This window comes from Bidens hawaiensis, unplaced genomic scaffold (genome assembly GCF_021521415.1).
Source record: "Bidens hawaiensis isolate Kalapana, Puna unplaced genomic scaffold, B.hawaiensis_p1.1 tig00003587_1, whole genome shotgun sequence".
NCBI lineage: Eukaryota > Viridiplantae > Streptophyta > Magnoliopsida > Asterales > Asteraceae > Bidens > Bidens hawaiensis.
Genome location: NW_027491204.1, coordinates 1,641,710 through 1,646,637, shown reverse-complemented (window position 1 = coordinate 1,646,637; position 4,928 = coordinate 1,641,710). Strand labels below are relative to the sequence as shown.

Sequence of the window (4,928 nt, the reverse complement as noted above, 5' to 3'; positions counted from 1 at the left end):
AATATTAACAAACACAGTCTTTCTTGTTCACTTTCTTTCTTTCTGGATTCAATTGATCTTGTTGAATCGAATGGATTCTTGTTCGAAATCATCATCAATGGCAACGGCAGTCTCGATGATCACGGCGGCAATGGCGATGTTCTCTTGTTTTCTTGCATGTTCTTCCATCTTCAAGGCTTTCTTCTTCTTCCTCCGCTACTACTGTCTTCATCTTCATCTCATCATCACACTACTACTACTACTGTAAGTCATAATTAACTAGGGTTTATTACCAATTAGGCTTCATTCATTATTATTATTATTATTATTATTATTCTTATTATGCTTTCTTTCATCTTATGATTATTATTATTATTATTAGTAGTAGGCTTATAATCACTCAAACAAACAAACAATTATATCTTTCTCCTTGTCTGCCTTCAATCTAATCCATTCATGTTATTAATATAAAAAGATTGTTTCTTGCTGATGCTTCATTCTTCAGTTCCACTGATTATGATTATTTTTATTATATGCTGTTTTTCTTGAAGATTTGAAGATTATTAGGGTTTATTCTTATGATTTCGGATAACAAATCATTTTTATTACTGTTACTATTATTATATGCTGTCTTTACCGATTTTCTTGAATATTAGGGTTCATTATTATTATTATTATGCTTTATTCTTATGAATTTGTGAGAGAAAGATTGTTTCTTGTTCTTTCTTTGATTGTATGTGCTTGCTTGATTGTTTTGATTAGGGTTAATTTCTGAAAACAAAGAAAGATTGTTTTAATTATATGTTTCTTGGTGCTAACTATTTATTATGTTTCATTACTGAAAGAAAGATTGCTTCTTGGTGCTTGATTGTGTTTCATTAGTCAAAGAAAGACAGAATGGTTATTTCTTGGTCTTTGATTGCTGAATAATATGTTATATGTATGCGTGCTGTAGTCACCATTTCCTTTAATACTGTTTCTTACGTTTATCTTCTTTTCTTAACTCCACCAATTCTTCAATCTTGAAAACCTCTATAATTTATTGGTATATGTTATCATGTGCTTGCTGTTGTCATAGACATATATAGTCATTTCCTTCCTTCCTTTAATATTGTTTGTTAAATATTCTTGACTGATCCTATAATTTTAACAGGCTTCCTCGGAGATAACACATTCGCAAAAGGATGATGATGACGATGATGACAACTTTGTTGGGAAAAAAGAGATAACGACATCTTCCGTTGTTAAACAAACACCTACTTATGTTTTCTCACCTCTAGTAGACAAGGTGGAGGCGGCTGGTACTGTTGACTCACATCAAAAGTTTCGCCAGGACTGCATCCGCCGCCTACATGCTCTACAAAAGGAGCTTGACTCTATGACCTCTACCCCAATAAGATCATATCTCACAAAAATACAAGATCCTGCCTATGCTACTACTGTAAGAATTCTCATTTATGTTCCGTCTTGAAATATATGCATGCTTGCTTGCTGATTTTTTGAATTACATGTTAAAAGCGGATTCTTTGAATTACATGTTTCTGATTCTTGAAATATATGCATGCTTGGTTGCTGTAGTTATCTTCCTTTAATAGTTCAAGATTAGGGCTAGCTAATTATTGTGGTTCATTACTAAAAGAAAGATTGTTTCTTGGTCTTTGATTTTTCAATATTCACTCAAACCAATGTTTCTTGTCTTCAATCTGTCTTTACTGATTTCTTTCAAGACTTAAAGTTTATTAGGGTTTATTCTTATGATTAGGGATAATTAGTCAAAGAAAGATTGTTTCTTGGTGTTTGATTGTTGAATATTCACTTAACCTATTATAATGATAATTATATGCTACTGTAGTCATCTCCTTTCTTTAATATTTCAAGATTATGTAGGGTTGGCTAATCATTTATTATATATGCTTGATTGTTTTGATTAGAGTTAATTACTAAAAGAGATATTGTTTTAATTATATGTTCTTGGTGTTCAGTTTTCACTAATATATGCATGCTTGCTCTAGTCATCTCCTTTCTTCCTTTAATATTTCAAGATTAGGGCTGCTAATTATTATGCTTCATTAGTGAAAGAAAGAATGTATCTTGGTCTTCGATTGTTGAATAATTTATATGTATGTTGTAGTTATCATTTCCTTTAATATTGTTTCCTACTTTTATCTTGTTTTCTTAACTCCACCAATTGTTAGATCTTGAAAACCTTTAATTGTTAGTATTTGTTATCATGTGCTTACTGTTGTCATATATAGATACTGATTTCCTTCCTTTAATATTGTTTGTTTCAATACCTTTGTTTTATTAAGTCCACCAGTCTGTATTTATTATTGTTAAATCTTCACTAAACCTGAAATCTGTATAATATGAACCTTATCATTAGGGTTAATATTGTTTGAATTATATGTTTCTTGTGTTTATTATATGCTGTATGTAGTGATTTCATTGAAAATTTGAGGTTATTATGGTTGATTTATTCTTATGATTAGGTAATTAGTGAAACATTGTTTCTTTACTTACTTTTTTTTTTATTATTTTTAACAGACTTATGATGATGATGGCACATTTCCAAAAGAGCTGCCTTTTAACCGATTTACTCAACAACCTTCAAAAAAGGCCATTCCTTCCGACAGAAAAACCTTAAAAGTGTCCGCTCCTACAAAAAAGACCATTCATTCCATCAAAAAAACCGTAAAAGTGCCCGCTCCTACCAAAAAGACCTTAAAACCGATTGTTACAACTACAAACAACCCCTTAAAGCTGCTTCCTTCCACCAAAACCACCCTAAAACCGCTGATTAACAAAAACATCCTAAAAGTGCCCGATCCTTTCATGAAAAAGACCTTAAAACCGATCACAAACAACCCCTTAAAGCCGCTTGCTTCTACCAAGACGACCCTAAAACCGCTGATTACCAAAAACACCTTAAAAGTGACCGATCCTTTCATGAAAAAGGCTTTTAAACCGATTACAAACAACCCCTTAAAGCCGCTTGCTTCCACCAAAACGACCCTAAAACTGCTGATTACCAAAAACACCTTAAAAGTGCCCGATCCTTCAATGAAAAAAACTTTAAAACCAATTGTTACAACTACAAAAAACGGCTTAAAGTCGCTTCCTACCAAGAAAACCTTGGCCGTACCTGCCACCAAAAAGAACTTAAAACCACCTATTTGGAGATGATTTGGCTGATAATTTTCAGGTCTCTCTCTCTCTCTCTCCATAGATTTTACAAGGTAATACTGCATGTAATATGCATAATTTGTCATCTTTATATATTACCACGTTCATGATTACTGATTCTAAACCTACTGCCTGCTTCTGACATATTTTGATATCGTGGCTATACTGTATCAAGGCTTTTAGGATGGTAAACAACTTCAATTTTTAAGCCTAGCATTGGTAAAAAGTTTCGATTTTTAAGCCTAACATTGGTAAAAAGTTTCGATTTTTAAGCGTGTTCTGTATTCTATTCATTATTCTTTGTTGCATTTTAGACATAAATATGATCTGACTTCTATCTTTTTTGGATAACATTTGAACAGGTTGTGACGCCCTGCTTGCGGTGCACACATATAATGTATATATGTGTGAACCCTCGGGTGGGCAAAAGTGAAATTGCACTAATTTTGACGTTATTTTGCTTAGTTCGTGAAAATAATGTTAAAAGTGGCGGAAGGTTAATCAGGCATCATGTGGTGGCGTTGATAGCCGAAAGACAAGTGTACATGCACCAATCGGTCGGTGTCCCGATGGTTAGGTGTCATGTGTCTTATGTCCAAGGCTTGATGCAAAACTACTATCGAGCCGAGGGTCTCACCGGAAGCAGTCTCTCTATCCCTATGGGGTAGAGGTAAGGCTGTCTACATCTTACCCTCCTCAGACCCTACCATAGCTTTGCTATTGGTGGGATATATTGAGTACGATGATGATGATGATTTGAACAGGTTGTGATTATCAAACAATGATGAGAAGCACTAACATAAGGTGGCTTAAATGCATTTAGGGATATGTACTTCCCCCGTATACGGTTTGCTGGCTTATACATAACGCAGGGCGGTATAGTTAATTTGCTTTCCTAGATTATAAAGAAAGTTCATTTCTATGTTTTTAACTATAACATTTGTTGTTTTTACACGTCATTTATATAACAAATACAAGATACACGTTCACCTGAGTAGTTGTTGGTATCCATTCATGACGGGGGCTTCAAAAGGACTTTTTTTTTGTTTTGTTTTTTCTTTTATATATAATACATCTCATTTTTTAAACTGTAAAAAATGAAAGCCAATAGGAGATAGGGATATTAGGGCCAATAGGGTCGATAGGAATAGCTGGCCAGCCAGGTGAATAGGACGTAGATAGCGTTCATTTTTTACCGTCGTAAAAATGAGATGTTTTATCATATTTATAGAACAATAACAATCAGAAATGAGCCCTTTTTGAAGTCCGCCATGAATGAACAATAGCAACTTGGTGTCTGCTGTGCTTTATTTCTATAATTAGAATACAATTTTTTCATACGGGGTTATGTCTACTAATGTGTGATTTTTTTAGGTTTATCGGATGTTGAACCAAAGGAGTTAAATCTTGTGTGGAAAGTTGTGGTTCACTGATTCTCATCATCTTGTAAGTAACATAACATACTGTAACAGCAGTTAATAAACACTTTTCGGTAGAAATGATTTTGATCATAGATCCCTTGCCATTCAGGTATGGATGGTCACATGTATACAAGATCTGAAATGAAGATGGCGGAACTGGTTCAGGTATGTTTTGCTCTTTTTATTTGTCAAATTCATCTACTTTATCCAATTGACCGGCTAGTTGGCTCAGATACAAGAGTGAAACGTTTAACATGATTTATCTTTTACTCTTTCAACTGCCAATGTGATTTCTAACAGGAGTTGCTATTTGGGATGTGAAAACCTAACAGGATTCTTTTGGTA

At 33.6% G+C, this 4,928-nt stretch overlaps 1 long non-coding RNA gene across 1 annotated transcript; it reads left to right on the top strand.

The window, feature by feature from the left end:
• Nucleotides 1–3,443: 3,443 nt before the first annotated feature.
• Nucleotides 3,444–4,395, top strand: LOC143623895 (uncharacterized). Its single transcript, XR_013151988.1, has 2 exons — nt 3,444–3,524; nt 3,927–4,395. It is a non-coding gene; the product is annotated as an uncharacterized LOC143623895 (long non-coding RNA).
• Nucleotides 4,396–4,928: the final 533 nt, after the last annotated feature.